This window comes from Mustela nigripes, chromosome 4, assembly GCF_022355385.1.
Source record: "Mustela nigripes isolate SB6536 chromosome 4, MUSNIG.SB6536, whole genome shotgun sequence".
Taxonomy (NCBI): domain Eukaryota; kingdom Metazoa; phylum Chordata; class Mammalia; order Carnivora; family Mustelidae; genus Mustela; species Mustela nigripes.
The window spans coordinates 154,721,182-154,737,526 of NC_081560.1; the positions used below are offsets into that span (position 1 = coordinate 154,721,182).

The 16,345-nt window shown below is 41.9% G+C and overlaps 1 long non-coding RNA gene across 1 annotated transcript; it reads left to right on the top strand.

Annotated features, from left to right (window-relative positions):
- The first annotated feature begins 169 nt into the window (after nt 1–169).
- On the top strand, nt 170–15,432 carry LOC132016609 (uncharacterized). Its single transcript, XR_009403959.1, has 3 exons — nt 170–258; nt 13,602–13,703; nt 15,310–15,432. It is a non-coding gene; the product is annotated as an uncharacterized LOC132016609 (long non-coding RNA).
- Nucleotides 15,433–16,345: the final 913 nt, after the last annotated feature.

Below are 16,345 nucleotides of genomic sequence, written 5' to 3' on the forward strand. Positions count from 1 at the left end.
CTTCTGTTGCTTTCTGTCTTAATTATGATCAGATGCTGCGCTAAGAAAAGCAGCTCTGAGAGCCACGGTTGGGAGCTGGCCTGGATGCCCTGATGAACGTAAGCAATGCCGTAAGCAGTGCCGTGGAATATTAACGTTAGAATGAGTTCTCTCTCTGACAAAGAAGAAGAAAATAAGACCTCTTTAATTCTGCATGAACAGATAAAAACAGACACTGTGCAAGCACAGAGATGACCAAACATCCCATCCCCAGCTAACGTGAGTGACTACTGCTTTAATGACAACTCTAGCCCTGCTCCAATTCCTCCTGCTTTCTGATAAAAATTAAGCTAGTCCTTGAATTGCTCCTGCTTTCTGACTGAACCAGAACAAAACCTGTTTCCTTGGACCCTCCCCCAGATCATCTAACAGAAGCCCGTATACTATAATGAGCCCTCTCTAACATCCCCATCTTGAGACTCCCCCTGGGGTGAGGTCTTCCCTCACTACAGCAGCTAATAACCCTTCATTGTTTGACCACAACTATGTCTGGTAGTCATTGGTAGGCACCACCAGTATGAATAAACACGTATTTCAGAATTATAAGTAAGCATACACACAAAAATAAAACCTTACAGCCTGTACCAAGAAGTAAAAACATTAATGTGAATGGTAAAATGGGGCAAGATCTTTGTATATAAAAAGCTTACATTATAAATGCAGTTTGGCTTGTGTGTTGGGTTCCAGAAAAGTAGAAGGACATTAATGGTAAAATCAAATTAAAGTCTATAGTTTAAGAGTATTCTACCAATATGAATCGCTTTCTTTTTTCTTTTTTCTTTTTTTTTTTTTTTTTACATTTTTGAGAAAGCAAGAGCACATGAGCAGGGGGATGAGGTAAAGCGAGAGAGAGAAGTAGACTCCCCACTAAACAGCCCAATGCAAGACTTTCTCCCAGGATCCTGGGCTCATAACCTGAGCCCAAAGCAGACACTTAACTGACAGAGCCACCCAGCACCCAGTGTGGATTTCTTAGTTTTGTTAAATGTGCCATGTTTATATCACACATCGAATATAGGAAAAACAGTAAAAGGTATGCAGGTATTCCCTGTACTATCTTTGCAACTTTTCTGTATATTTAAAATGATCCCAAAATAAAAATTTTATTCAAAAAAAATTGTGAATTGGGGCACCTGGGTGGCTCATGCAGTTAAGCATCTGATTGAGCGTCCAACTCTTGGTTTCAGCTCAGGTCATGATTTCAGGAGCAAGCCTGCAGTTGGCTTGAGGATTCTTTCTCTCCCTCCCTCTCTGTTCTACCCCTGTGCCCCTGCTCGCTCTCTTACATAAATAAATAAAGCTTTTTAAAAAATTTATGAACAATTATCCTCCATGAAAGAGGTGTTTGTTTGTTTGTTTGCACTGGAGTGGTAGTGATGGCTATTATATCCTGAGTGACTCTGGTATGAGAGGTAAATACATTCACAACCACAACTCTACTGTCTCAAATCTAGCTTTTGGTTCTTCCCATCCCAGCATGACAGGGTTTCTTCCTGGCTCCCTACACACCTCTCTATCATGTAGCCCCCAGTCACTGAAAGTGACCACATCTCATCCATGTACTGCCCCACTACTTTGTTGTCATATGGAAGTCAGTCAGTCCAGGATTTATGACTACTTTCAGAGTGGAAATAAGCTGTAAGTGGTAAAAACCACAAAACGTACAGAAGTTTTGTCAGGCAGCACTGTCAAATTAAAGAAAGAAACTGCCTCTTTTCTTCTGTAAACACATTAACATACCGCCTGAGCTCTCCTTGCTGAGGTGTTATGCATCTGCCAGCACCACCGCCCCCCCCACCCCCCCTACTCACCCCCCACCACAAACAGGAGGACTCTGCAATGGAAGGCATAGGTTCTGATAGACCAACAAAACATAGAAAATAGGATACCAAAACTGAACACCAGATACTCGCTAGGGAAATGGGTATAACGGCCTGGCTTTTTGTGGCAACAGTGAATAGAAAGTGTCATTCAGGGTGGGCCTGCGTAGCACAGTTGGTTAAGCAAGAGACTCTTGGTTTTGGCTCATGTCTGTATCTCAGGCTCCTGATATCAAGCCCCTTGCTCAGCACGGAGTCTGCTAAAATTCCTCTCCCCCATCCCTTTACCCCTCCCCACCTCATGCTCGCTTGGGTGCGCGCGCTCGCGCTCTCTCTCTCTCTCTCTCATAAGTAAATCTTAAAAAAAGGTGAGGGGCTTTCAGGGAATCCTCCTGCAGTAAAAGAAAGATAGATGTATTAAGATATTAAGGGCAGATGATACAAATATTAAAGCAACTGGTGAGGGTGGGCGGGGTGGGAGGGGGGCTTCCTGGTTGGCTGTGTTGTGCTTAAGCGTCTGCCTTCAGCTCAGGTTATGATTTCCAGTTCTTGGGATGATCTCCCTCTGTCAGGCTCCCTGCTCATTGCAGAGTCTGCTTCTCCCTCTCCCGGTCCCTCTGTGCTCTCCGTCTCTCTCTCTCTCAAATAAATAAAATCTTTCTTTTTTAATTTATTTATTTTTTAAAAAGATTTTATTTATTTATTTGACAGAGACAGAGATCACAAGTAGGCAGAGAAGCAGCCAGAGAGAGAGGGGGAAGCAGGCCCCCCCACTGCGCAGAGGGCATGATTTTGGGGGGGGGGGGGTCCTCAGGGTCTTTATAAAAAATTTTATGTATTTATTTTATTTATTTATTTATTTATTTATTTATTTTAATTTCTTTTTAAAAAAAAAAACAATTGGGACCCCGGGAAGAGTTTATCTTCTGGAATCTGGTGATTGTCACTATGTTAAAGTGGAGGCTACCTCTACAGTAGTGCTATCCAATAGAAGTAGAATGTAAGCCCTATAAGTAATTTAAAATTTTTCTTGGAGCCACATTTACAAAAGTAGGAAGAAATAGGTTAAATTAATTTTATGTTTTTGTTTGTTTCAACACTCCCAAAATATTATTTCACATGTAATCAGTATATAAAATTATCAATGAGACACATTTTATTATTTTTTACTGGATTAAATCTTTGAAACCTGGTGTGTATTTTCTACTGAACAACACATCTGAATACAGATGTTAAATTTGTGTTGGGAATATTATTTATATTTTGTAAAACTTACAGTTAAAAAAGTAGATTCAGGGGCGCCTGGGTGGCTCAGTGGGTTAAAGCCTCTGCTTTCGGGTCAGGTCATGATCCCAGGGTCCTGGGATCGAGCCCCACGTCGGGCTCTCTGCTCAGCAGGGAGCCTGCTTCCTCCTCTCTCTCTCTGCCTCTCTGCCTACTTGTGATCTTTGTCTGTCAAGTAAATAAAATCTTAAAAAAAAAAAAAATTAAAAAAAAAAAAGTAGATTCACATATCCATGTTGTTCCAAACATAGTTAAAAGTTTTCCAGTAACTGAATTATCAGTATTTAAATTTAAATTAAGGCAAACATGCGAAGAAATTGGAATTCTTGTGTGTTGCCAACAGGAATGCAAAATGGTACAGCCAGTATGGAAAACAGTACGGCAAATACTAAAAAAATTAAAAAAGAATTACCATGTAATCCAGCTATTACATTTCTGGATATACTCAAAATAATTGAAAGCAAAATCTAAAAGCTATTTGTACACCAATGTTCATAGCAGCATTTTTGACAACAGTCAAAAGGTGGAAGCAACCCAATTCATTGATAGATGCATAACAGCCCTAAAAGAGAAGGACATTCTGGGGTGCCTGGGTGGCTCAGTCAGTTAAGCATCCCAACTCTTGATATTTGGCTCAGGTCATGATCTCGGTCCTGAGATTGAATCCCACATCTGGAGCTCAGCAGATTCCCTCTCTCTTCCTCCCTTTGCCCCCTCCCTGCTATGCTCTCTCTTAAAAAAAAAAAAAAAAAAGGAGGAGGAGGAGAAGAAGAAGGAAATTTAAGACATGCTACTAGATGGATGAAACAAGGACATCACGCTGCATGAAAGAAGCCAGTCTCAAAAAGACAAATATAGCATAATTCCACATAGATGAGGTATCAAAAGTACTCAGTTTCATAGCACCAGAAAGAAGAATGGTGATGTTGCCAGGGACTGTGGGGAGGCAGGAAATGGGGAATTATTTACTATGTATAGAGTTTCAGGCTTTCAAGACAAAAAGACTATGGAGCTTGCTTGCACAACACTGAATGTACTTAACATTACTGATTTTTTTAAGGCTTTTTATTTATTTTTAAGAGATTTTGTTTATTTATTTGACAGACAGAGATCACAAGTAGGCAGAGAGGCAGGCAGAGAGAGAGGGAAGAAGCAGGCTCCTTGCTGAGCAAAGAGCCTGATGCAGGGCTTGATGCAAGACTCAGTCCCAGGACCCCGAGACTATAACCTGAGCTGAAGGCAGAGGCTTTAACCCACTGAGCCACCCAGGTGCCCCTTTTAAAGACTTTTTTCAAAAGATTTTATTTATTTAAGAGTACAAGCAGGGGGAGCAGCAAGGAGAGTTCTAAGCAGGCTCCTGCTTAGCAGACAGCCTGACACAGGCTGACACAGGCTGACACAGGCCTCCATCCCAGGACCCTGGGACCACGACGTGAGCTGAAGGCAAATGCCAACCAGCTGAGCCACCCAGGCGCCCCAATACTACTGATTTTAGAAAATGGTTAAGACGGTCAACTTTATGGTGTGTATTTTATAATTGAAATGAAAAGTCAGGGGTGCCTGGGTGATGGCTCATTCAGTTAAGTGTCCTACTCTTAATTTCAGCCTAGATCATGATCTTAGTCAGGGTCGTGAGATTAAAGGTTTTGAGAATGAGCCACACATTGGGCTCTGCACTGAGCACTGCACTGAGTTCAGAGTCAGCTTGGGATTCTCTCTCCCTCTGCTCCTTGCCCTACCCGCCCCCCCGTAAGTAAACAAATTAATTTTTTAAAAAAGTCAGGGGCGCCTGGCCGGCCGAGTCAGTAGAGCATGTAACTCTTGATCTTGGGGTCATAAATTTGAGCCTCACGTTGGGTGTAGAGATTACTTTTAAAAAATAAAACCCAGGGGTGCCTGGGTGGCTCAGTGGATTAAGGCCTCTGCTAAGCTGAACTCAGGTCATGATCCTGCATCTTAGGATCCAGCCTCCCATCTGGCTCTCTGCTCAGCGGGAATCCTGCTTCCTCTTCTATCTCTGCCTGCTTCTCTGCCTACTTGGGATCTCTGTCTGTCAAATAAATAACATCTTAAAAAATAATAAAAGAATATTAAAAAGTCAGGTCCTCTGTCCCACTAGCCACATTTCAGGTGCTCAACCGAGCTGTGTGGGTAAATGGCCCCCTTATCACACAGTGCACCTTTAGGCTAAGAAGGGAGGAACTGAAATGCTACTATCTTCAACTGTCACTTTGAAAGGGCAGTCTCTTGTGGCTCTGTCTCTGCTCTAAGTCACTGGCTTTCTTCACACTGCCTGGAGGGCTAGAACCTGTTACCTAAGTCTTGCCAGTTAGAAATACTCAGAATAAGCTTGGGCTTCCTTTAGGGAGTTTCACTTGAATACAGAGAGCAGGGCAGGCTAATTGTTAGCTATCTACTTTGACTCTGTGGGTGTAATATTTCTCAAAGGGAGGCCCAAGAGACTTCCTCTAACTCCAGTTGTCACCCCGTGAAAGTTTATTCCAAAATGGATTGTTTAACACAGAAATCACTGTGATCCAATGAATAGGATTTGAAAGCAATTTTTATAAAGTCTCATTTGTGAAGAGCACAGAGATTTGACATCTCAGGTACAGAAAGAAAGGTGAAGGAGCTAAATGAGGCATCATCAAGTTTTGCCCTTGACTTTCGCTCTAGGTCTTAACTGTGATTTGCTTTTATTCACAGTTCTTAGTATACTTTATGTTTCGTATCAGCAGCTCAATATATATTTTAGATAAAGATTAGAGTTTTTTCATTTTTATTTTAAGTTTGTTTTTTGAGAGAGAGTGTGAACGAAGCTAGGGTAGGGGGGGAGATGTAGAGAGGGAGGGAAAAAATCTTAAGCAGGCTCTGTGCCCAGCATGGAGCTAGACACAGGGCTCGATCTCATGACCCTGAAATCATGACCTGAGCTCAATGGGCACGTAACTGGCCGAGCCACCCAGGCACCCCTAGAGTTGTTTTTATAGTAATCATTGTATCTTATTACTATGTGATTCAGTTTTTCTATTCTCAAAGTCTTTTTAGTTAATGTGGCTCCTGAGAATTTTTATTCTTTTCTGAAAAGACATAATGTATAAGAAACACTGATAAGAAATAAATTTTGCCTTTTCAGAAAAGAACGAAAATCTTGGCTTGGTGGTAAGCTCTCTAAATGCAAAGATGTAACAATTTAATTCTCTTTGTCTTCCATACCATAAAGCACAGGTCTCAAATAAGTTCTCATTAAATTTTTGCTGATGGCCAGAAATGCTTTTTCTATAGGTGTTAATGTGTTTTTAAATGAATTATCCTGTTTTATTTAACAAGGTTTAAATATCTTTTTGCTCACCAGTAATCAAGGGCGGGCACCAAGTTTAGCTTAGTCTCTGAGTATCCAGAACAGCTGGGATGGTCTCCTGCCTGAAGGACGGACTCAAGTAGTATTGAATAGATAAGTAAATGAAAGCTAACTTTTTTTTTTTTTTTTTTTTTTTTTAAAGTAAACTGCTTTAAAATGAGTAGAGCTGGCGCCTGGCTGGCTCAAGTCAGTAGAGCATGTGACTCTTGATCTTGAGGTCAGGAGTTCAAGCCCCACAATGGGCAGATAGATGACTTAAAAAAAAAAAAAAAAAAAAGACAAACCCACACAAACAAAAAAAGAAAAAAAATAAAGGTGTACTTTATGGGGTGCCTGGTTTACTCAGTAGGTAGAACATGTGACTCTCGATCTCTGAGGGTTGTAAATTCTTTTTTTTTTTTTAAGATTTTATTTATTTGACAGACAGCGATCACAAGTAGGCAGAGAGAGGCAAGCAGAGAGAGAGGAGGAAGCAGGCTCTCTGCTGAGGAGAGAGCCCAATGTGGGGCTCGATCCCAGAACCCTGAGATCATGACCTGAGCTGAAGGCAGAGGCTTAATCCACTGAGCCACCCAGTTGCCCCCTTGGGTTGTAAATTCAAGCCCCACGTTGGGTGTGGAGATTATTTAAAAATAAAATCTTTAAAAAAATAAAAATAAAACAAAATGAGTAGGTAATTGCATTTCTTAATCCTTAAGAAGACCTTCCATATAAAAGTTGGGTTGATGGGACGCCTGGGTGGCTCAGTTAGTTGGACGACTGCCTTCGGCTCAGGTCATAATTCCGGAGTCCCAGGATCGAGTCCCACATCGGGCTCCCAGCTCCATGGGGAGTCTGCTTCGCTTTCTGACCTTCTCCTCGCTCATGCTCTCTCTCACTGTCTCTCTCTCAAATAAATAAATAAAATCTTTAAAAAAAAAAAAAGTTGGGTTGTTGACATCCTCTCAGATTTTATAAACATAAAGCCACATTTAAAGGGCACAGTTGCCTGAATACATTCAGAACCAGAAGAGTCATGCTCACAGGAGCTCAGCCACAGAAATGGAGGCCTCTGTCAGTTATGGTGAAGACGAATGAAAACCAACTTTGTGACTCTAAGTAAGCCAACATCCTAATAGAAAATGAAGACTTTATGGGCGCCTGGGTGGCTCAGTGGGTTAAGCCGCTGCCTTCGGCTCAGGTCATGATCTCAGTATCCTGGGATCGAGTCCCGCATCGGGATCTCTGCTCAGCAGGGAGCCTGCTTCCCTCTCTCTCTCTCTGCCTGCCTATCTGTCTACTGTGAACTCTCTCTGTCAAATAAATAAATAAAATCTTTAAAAAAAAAAAAAAGAAAATGAAGACTTTATAGTTCACATTTTCATGAAATGCCAAAATGCTTTTCATTGCATTTACAGATTTCAGTAGATTTATTTGTAGATTCAACATTCATGACTGCATTGTAGACTGACTCAGGCTACCCTCTCAGAAGGTAATAGGAAGGTCCTTAGCAATATTAACTTGTTCGTTGTCAATTAGCAGGACTCGGACTGGCCAGAAGAGAAAAGTCATTGTTAAGACCCCTTATTTCAGGGTTGAGGAGATTCAGCCCAGGAAGTTAAATGACTTTTCCAAAGTCACCCAAACAGTAAATTCTTGCACAGAAACCCAGAATGCTTGGGACCCATTCTAGTGATCCTCTTAAGCCAGACTGATTCTTTGCTGTGTGTGTGTGCGCTTGTGTGTCCCTCACTCTGTACAGTAGCGTGAAACCATCAAAGTGACCATGCAAGTTGAAATTATGCAAAGCAATCTTATGGGTCTATGGGGAAAAAATATTATTTCTCTAATCTTTGAAATTTTTGCCAAAACATTAAAAATGCTCTAAGTGTATTGGGAGATGAAAACAACATTAAAACTAATATTTATTTTTGTACTCTGTAACTTATTAGAAACATTGAGAATTACAGTGTTTTATTTGTAAAACCTTACTGGGAATAGTCTAAACAATGCTTGCCTCTTATTTTCATTGCATAGTGTATGACAGAAAGAGCATCTTTTCAATTTTTCTCTCAATTTTCATACTCCTTTATAAATTTGGATCACCTTCCAACATTTTATTATTCACACTTTCAATGTTAAGAAATATCTTCAGGGGCGCCTGGGTGGCTCAGTGGGTTAAGCCACTGCCTTCAGCTCAGGTCATGATCTCAGGGTTCTGGGATCGAGTCCCACATCGGGCTCTCTGCTCGGTAGGGAGCCTGCTTCCTCCTTTCTCTCTCTGCCTGCCTCTCTGCCTACTTATGATCTCTCTCTGTCAAATAAATAAATAAAATCTTAAAAAAAAAAAAGAAATATCTTCAAAAATCCCCAGCATAAAGTTGTTTTGCCAGCATCATCTCTTTTAGGACATCTTTAACCTTTTCATCATAAACACTTTTCCTATGTTAGGTTCTCCTTGGACAAGTTCCTCTGGCTGCAGATCTGGAGTCTCTTGGACAACAGCAATGATCAACATTCCCCGTCAGCTCTTTTGGATATAACTCCACTTACGCTCAGTTCCAATTTTACTCCCAGCATTAACACTTTTCATTTATTTGCTGCACTTTTGTCCTTGTTGATCAGTTCCCTCTTTTGATCATCCTTTTTTTCCCCTAAATGTCCCATAGGTTTATTTTGGAAGACAAGATGACCCAATCACATGCTTTTCTGTCCATATGAGAGCTAAGCAACAGACTCAAAGTGACCACTGGCAGACTTTCAGAGAGTTTACATGACTTGTCACTTACCACGACCACGATACACACCCTTTATTTATATAGTGATCTGTGGTCTGAAGAACTAGGAGTGAAGTTTATACTTTATGCAATTACAGTTGATACAGTGTTGTAACTAAAATTTGCACTGTTTTTGAGGAACTGTTATGCAACTAAACTACGGTGAGTGTAATTTGTGCATAAGGGAACCCTTCAAAGTGAGATCTGGCTATGTCCAGGTACAATTTACTAGAGAGTTTAAGAAGAACATAGACTTGGGTTTTGTTAGACTGGTTTAAATTCAGGATAACCATGGGTGCGTGGGTGGCTCAATCACTCAAGCCTCTGCCTTTAGCTCAGGTCACAATCCCAAGGTTCTGGATTGAGTCCAGCATTGGGCTCCCTGCTCAGCACAGAGTCTGTTTCTCCCTCTCCCTCTGCTTCCTCCTCCCTGCTCATGCTCTCACTCTCACTGTAATATAAGTAAATAAAATCCTAAAAAAAAAAAAAGTAAATAAGTAAATTCAGGATAACCACTGTCAATCTTTTAAAAGAGAAAGGTAAGGAATCTGGCCAGTAAAAGCAAGTTTATTCGGGAATGGAAGAAGAATGGCAATGTGGGACAAGCACACTATGGCAAACCACAGGCGAGTACAGAGAACAGTGGAGAAGAACATACTTTATAGAGGAAAGAAGGAAGTTGGGAGGGGGTTTATTAAACAAAAGACCGTTCGAGGAATTCATTGGCTGCAGGCAAAGCAGTGGTGGCCTTTCACTGGTTACTGAACTGAGAGGAAATTTTCCTCCTGCTGGATTTTGCAAGCTGTGAGGAGTGGTGTGTGTGAGACCTCCCTTCATGACTTCCTAATTCTGAGTTAGGTTTCCTTAACACATTTTCACATCTTAGACACATCCCTGACCTGGAAAGATAAAACTATCCCATCTCTCAGGTTACTATGAGAAATAGTGATCACATCAAGTTCTTGTTTCACAGCACTGGACAGATAGATACCCGCCAGGCTTGTGAGTAGTAGTAGTAGCAGCAGAAATAGAATCGAAATTTTCCATAGGCAATTCCAAAATTATTTTTATATTCTTATTATTATTAAATAGGAAGATAAAATACTTTGTGGAAGCATATCTCTTCATCTTCCTGCAGTCTGAAACCTCCTAAAACTACTTAAGGTGTCCACTTTTGAGGGGGTGGGGAAGGAAGTTAATATCTAGAGGAAGGTACCAGGGAGAAGGTGGAACTGGGGTGTTAGGTGAGGAAAAGGATGGCATTTGGGCAATGATCTGTGTTTCTCGGAGTCACATCTACATGGTATCTTTATAATTTGGGTTGGAACAATGTCCAGAACATTATCTAGTCTGTTTTTTTTTTCTTTTTTTAAAAATTTGACAGAGAGATCACAAGTAGACAGAGAGGCAGGCAGAGAGAGAGAGGGAAGCTGAGCAGGGAGCCTGATGCGGGGCTCAATCCCAGGACCCTGAGATCATGACCTGAGCTGAAGGCAGAGGCTTAACCCACTAAGCCACACAGGTGCCCCATTATCTAGTCTGTTAGCAAGTGCAAGAATAGGGGCAGCTGGATGGTTCAGTCAGTTGAGCATCCAACTCTTGATTTTAGCTCAGGTCCTGATCTCAGCATCCTGGGATTGAGGCCTCATCAGACTGTATGCTCAGCGTAGCATCTGCTTGAGAATTCTCTCCCTCTCCCTCTGCTGCTGCTCCTGCTAGTGTTCTCTCTCTAAAATAAATAAATCTTAAATAAAAACAAATGCAAAATGCAAAAATAAATACATTCCAACGGCCCCTGGCTGGCTCAGTCAGTAGAGCATGGGACCCTTAATCTCAGAGTACTGAGTTCTAACCCCATGTTAGGTCTAAAGATTACTTAGAGAGAGAGAGGGAGAGAGAGAATAAATACATTCCAATAACAACTAACATATTATCTTTTTGATATCTGTAATTTTAGCTTCTTTTTTTTTTAAGATTTTATTTATTTGACAGTGAAAGAGGGAACACAAGCAGGGGGAGTAGGAGTGGGAGAAGCAGGATCCCCGCTGAGCAAGGAGCCTTATGTTTGCCTCAATCCCAGGAGCCTGGGATCATGACCTGAGGCGAAGGCAGATGCTTAACAACTGAGCCACCCAGGTGCCACATCTGTAATTTTAGTTTTCTGTATAACTGTTCTTTTTTTTTTTTTTTTAAGATTTTATTTATTGGGGTGCCTCATTAAGCGTCTGCCTTTGGCTCAGGTCAAGATCCCAGGATCATGGGATCAAGCCCCGCATCAGGCTCCCTGCTCAGGGGGGAAGCCGCTTCTCCCTCTCCCACTACCCCCGCTTGTGTTCCCTCTCTCGCTGTGTCCCTCTCTGTCAAATAAATAAATACAATCTTTCAAAAAAAAAAAGATTTATTTTTTTACTTGACAGCGAGAGACAGTGAGAAAGGGAACACAAGCAGCAGAAGTGGGAGAGGGAGAAACAGGCTCTCCGCTGAGCAGGGAGCCCGATGTGGCACTCTAGCTCAGGACCCTGGGTTCATGACCCAAGCCTAAGGCAGACACTCAATGACCAAGCCACCGAGACACTCCTCACTGTTCTTTTCTAAGAGCATATATATGGAAGCGTGTGTGTGTGTGTGTGTGTGTGTGTATGTGTATATATATATACATATATATATATGTATATATATAGGTTGACTAGTCATAGGCATTAAGAATAACAAGGCAGGGGCGCCTGGGTGGCTCAGTGGGTTAAAGCCTCTGCCTTTGGCTCAGGTCATGATTCCAGTGTCCTGGGATCCAGTCCCGCATCGGGCTCTCTGCTCAGCAGGGAGCCTGCTTCCTCCTCTCTCTCTGCCTGCCTCTCTGCCTACTTGTGATCTCTATCTGTCAAATAAATAAATAAAATCTTAAAAAAAAAAAAGAATAACAAGGCAAATGACTCATAGTCTTTAATATTTTATTCCTTGTTCTTATCAAGTGGTCATTGAGGAAGCATAAGAACTTTCTCTCTGATGAGGGATTGTTCCTCAGATTCTGGTGGTAGTCGATGAAATTAACACTTATATTGGGCAGTTAAAACCTGTAAAAGCAGAAAGAGACAACTTGTTTCAGAAGGGTACCCAGATGACCTACAAGTGAAGTCACTACAATGAAGCCCCTAAGTTTGGAGTGTGATCCTTGCTCAGAATTTTGAGATGATTTCCAATGCTTGTGACCTTGATAAAATATAGACTTTGATTAAAAAACACCTGAGAGTTCTCCCTACTACTTTTTTTGGTAACTGAAAGGTGGCCTCGAGGGTTGTTTGTTTTTTTTTTTTTGGTTCATGTATTTTCCCTCTGACATAGGAAACAATCCACAGGAAAGGTCCTTTTTTTTTTTTTTTAAGATTTTATTTGGGGCGCCTGGGTGGCTCAGTGGGTTAAGCCGCTGCCTTCGGCTCAGGTCATGATCTCAGGGTCCTGGGATCGAGTCCCGCAACGGGCTCTCTGCTCAGCGGGGAGCCTGTTTCCCTCTCTCTCTCTGCCTGCCTCTCCATCTACTTGTGATTTCTCTCTGTCAAATAAATAAATAAAATCTTTAAAAAAAAATAAAAAAAGAAAAAAAATATTTATTTATTTAACAGATAGAGATCACAAGTAGGCAGAGAAGCAGGTAGAGAGAGAGGAGGAAGCAGGCTCCCTGCTGAGCAGAGAGCCCGATGCGGGGCTCGATCCCAGGACCCTGGGATCATGACCTGAGCCGAAGGCCGAGACTTTAACCCACTGAGCCACCCAGGCGCCCCAGGAAAGGTCCTTTTTGGCACCAAGAAACAAAGGCTACTGAATTTGGGAAATGTAACTCTTGATCAGTGATGCTTTTAGAGACAGATCTTGCCCAAACGGGAGAAATGTGAAAATTAATAGAGGAAACCTGAACTAAAATTTGAGTTGGGAAGACTTCTAGAGAAAGCTCTCATCCCCTACCACCACTAGACAGTTATCTCAAATAGTTATCCCAAACAGTTATCCCTTCCTATCCCAACTGGAAGATGTCACTACTTTACTACCCTCCCAAGAAGAAGGAAAATGTTCCTCTGCCCAGCAACAAACCCAAACAATGGCAAAATGCTGCAGCTCAGCCAAAGAAAAGCCACTGTCACCCTGAACTCTTATTTTCTTCCAATGAACCTTCAATTTTCCTTTGCCAATGACTTCCTTGCCTAACTCTCCTTTTTATAACAGCCTTCTGTTTTGTAAAACTCCTTGGAGTAACTCTTTGCTCGATGAGATACTGCTTGATTCATGAATCACTTAATAAAGCCAATTTAATCTTCAGATTTACTCAGTAGCCTTTTGTTTTTTTAACAGGAGAAATTATGAAGAAAGGACAAAGGGCAGGAATAACTGCAGGTGGTTATCCCAATATTCAGAAGAGTGGGAGCATGAAGGAAACCTTGTTAACACGTTTAGGTATGTTTTTATAGAAATTCTTCATGTATGTTGATATATATTGCACATTTGATGTAAATACATAATTTTAGGAAAACGTATACAAAAAACACTTTTTTTTAAAAGATTTTATTTATTTATTTATTTGACAGACAGAGATCACAAGTAGGCAGAGAGGCAGGCAGAGAGAGAGGAGGAAGCAGGCTTCCTGCTGAGCAGAAAGCCTGGTGTGGGGCTCAAACCTAGGACCCTGGGATCATGATCTGAGCCAAAGGCAGAAGCTTTAACCCACTGAGCCACCCGAAACCCCAAGACCACTCTTTAAAAAAAAAAAAAAAAAAAAAAAAAAGGATTTCTGCTAGGGGCTCCTAGGAGGTTCAATTGGTTAAGTGTCTAACTCTCAATTTTGGCTCAGGTCATGATCCTGCGCAGGGTCATGAGACTGAGCTCTGTGTCAGGCACTGTGCTGGGCATGCCGGGAAAGCATGTCAGGAAAGCAGCAGAGTTAACTGCTTGTTAGATCAGGTGATTTATTTCTCTCAGTATATGAAGCAGGAGGGCACTGAGAACTCAGCCATGTCATTAAGTAGGCATTTATTGTATAAGCACAACTAAAAATCTTTTTTTTTTTAAGATTTTATTTATTTATTTGACAGACAGAGATCACAAGTAGGCAGAGAGACGGGCAGAGAGAGAGAGGAGGAAGCAGGCTCCCCGCTGAGCGGGGCTCGATCCCAGGACCCTGAGATCATGACCTGAGCTGAAGGCAGCGGCCTAACCCACTGAGCCACCCAGGCGCCCAATAAAATCTTTTTAAAAAATAAATAAATAAAAGGGAAGATGGAGGGGCACCTGGGTGGCTCAGTGGGTGAAGTCTCTGCCTTGGGCTTGGGTCATGATCTTGGGGTCCTGGGATTGAGCCCTGTGTCAAGCTCTCTGCTCTTTGTTTATTTATTCAAATAAATGAAATCTTAAAAAAAAAAAAAAAAAAAGAAGGGAAGATGGATATAAAGCCGGGGACAGCCAGAACAGCTGGAATTCAAGTCAGAGATCAAGCTAAAATTCGCCTTAGCTCTCCCTGTTCTTGCCTCTACCTTGGTAGTGTGGGCATCTGGTAGAAGACCTTCCTGAGCTAAACACACTCCTGGCCCAGGAGTTGGGGAAGTTAAAGGAGAATATAGGGGAGGTAGATATAGCAGCTATAAGGCTGGCTTCTGCCACCCGCCGATGATGATAAGGAACAGCCCATTCTGCTCCCTGAAACCTCACACAAGGATCTCTCTTGGGAGTCCCCCCCCCCAGATGTAAACACACAGGGAAGGGAATTCTGGGCAATATCCTTCAGCTTAACCAGGCTGCCACAGTGTGAAGCCACTGACCCTGGTTTCTTTATAGTACTCCATGTGGCCCCCCTTTTGGTATGCCCTGAGAAGAGCAAGAGTTTATTTAGCACATTTTAGTGATTCTTGATTTGATACTGTGATACAGGTAATTTTTGTTTTTTTCTTTCTTGTACAGAGAATGAGACTTATCCACTGTTTTTTTTTTCTCTCTCTCTCTCTCATTGCCACCCATATACCAAACCACTTTACTCAACTGCTGTCCCCCATTTTTTTTTCTGTTATAGGTCAAAAACCTTGAAATTCAACATTATGAACTCCTATTATGAAGATAAAAATCTCAAAGTTGTTCCAGTTTTGTAAGATAACATCTGGGTTTGTTTGTTGTTGTTGTTGTTGTTTTATAAATAAAGTAGTCAAAATGTACATGTTAGCAGGACACCATTGCAGCTTAATAACTCTCAAGTGAAAAAAAGTGAGAAAAAAAAAAACCTTCTGAGAAAAGCATAGATAATGAAAATGCTTAGCATATATTCAGCTCTCAGAGGGGGGACTGGAATCCACATGGCCTCTGCTCACACTTCTGTCCTATCACCTCTTCCCCATATGTAGTGAGGCTCAGGAATCACTTGGCAACACTGGCTCCTTTCTCATTTGCCTTTGGGGAGCACAAAGTCTGCTGTGAAGAATTGGAGGCAGGAGAGACTGCTCCCTAATAACGGGTTAGAATTCAGGGGAGTTGTGGGGCTGACACAGGGACCTCAGTGCACACCTCCCTCCCACACACCCAACCATGATGGTTTTGAAAGAGAAGTTGAAGTGGGAAGGAGTCGTTTTCACCATAGTACCTTGGGTGAGGTGTGGTGAGGTCAGGCACTGATCAAGAGAAAGAAAATGGTTTGAGTTTTCTGTACTCAACAGCTCTCAGAGAACACATCAGGTCACCCAACGCCACTCAGGGGAAGCACCAGTTTGGTCAAAAGGCAGAGCGATGGGTAACTGTGGGCAAGCACCTTTATTCTGGTCTTTGCGGGAAAGAAAGGGTTAGATGAGGCAAACAGGTTTAGGATTGGCTAATTGGAGTAATTTCACCAGGCTCTAGGTTCTCAGGGCTATCCCAGGATACCTGATCCTTGACCCTGGCATAATCAGAATGGGTGTATGGTGGTCCAGAGTATACAATTCAGATAAGGGAGATGTTTGGTGTTGTGGACGTAATGGGTCATTCCAGAAGAACTAACCACCTTCTAGCCAGGGCCTCAAAACTGGATCAAGATACAACTACTCATCCAATCTTGTATCACAGCAAGCAATATTCTTTCA